Genomic DNA, 1,024 nt, shown 5'->3' on the forward strand with positions numbered 1-1,024 from the left:
CTAACTAAAAAATCAAAAATAGAACTGAAAATTATAATTACAACATTCCAAATGTTAACATTTGTTAATTTCACATCATAACTCACCAATTAAATCATCATTCATGATTCAATTAAATATTTCATTATGGATAATGTATTTTTTACATCCTTTTTAAATTTAGCAGTATTTTTAAGTGTGTTACTTGGGCAGATGTAGTGTTAAAATCATGTCTGTTAGAGGTGGGCAAAAACTGTGAGAGAAGGCTAAATGGTTTGTGTAAAATCCAGATTTAATGTAAAAAATAGAAGTCTGTCACTGACCTTCATCCATGACAGCTTTGATGCCTGAAATTAACAAAATCACAACCAAGWGCTAATCTTAATCTGCAGATTATCCAGATGCACTCAACCTAACAGCTGTCTGTATTACAAATATTCTTATTACAAAAGACATAAATGAGCATTACGCCAAATTAATTAGATATTTCTACTCATTTTAGTCACAATCTCATGTACTGTATGTGGACAATGATAGTGTTTGATGAGTTTTAAATCAGCAGCTTGTTCTATTTGCTGATTGTTTAAATATTGACTGAATTAGTTTGACTCAGTCCATGTTAACTGTTTCACTAAATATTGACTCTGATCAGCTTCAGGAGCATCTTCACAAGATCTTTTTTACTTTTGTTTTGGGATTTATTTCAGAGTTATAGAGATTGAATGAATGATTCTCTTTCTGATATCTTAACTGGTGTGCCTTAAAATGTCTCCATCATCTGGGTTTTTAAAAACTGCTTAAAAGCAAAGTACACTTGTAACTTTGTCTTCAAAGTCCTTGTAATGTGAAATTTACTATATTTTCATTAAAACAAATAATTGTGAATCCTAACTAACCTAAAACAAAAATAGATTTGTCTGATTTAATGTCAGGCCAGCTGAAAAAAATGATGTTCTTTTTAAAGTGTATGTAAACATTTGTTTTCAGCTGTGTGTCATTTGTGATTTTGTTGTTTGCATGTAGTTTCAGCATGTTTTCTTTGATA

The sequence above is a fragment of the Austrofundulus limnaeus genome, unplaced genomic scaffold (assembly GCF_001266775.1).
Source record: "Austrofundulus limnaeus strain Quisiro unplaced genomic scaffold, Austrofundulus_limnaeus-1.0 Scaffold302, whole genome shotgun sequence".
NCBI lineage: Eukaryota > Metazoa > Chordata > Actinopteri > Cyprinodontiformes > Rivulidae > Austrofundulus > Austrofundulus limnaeus.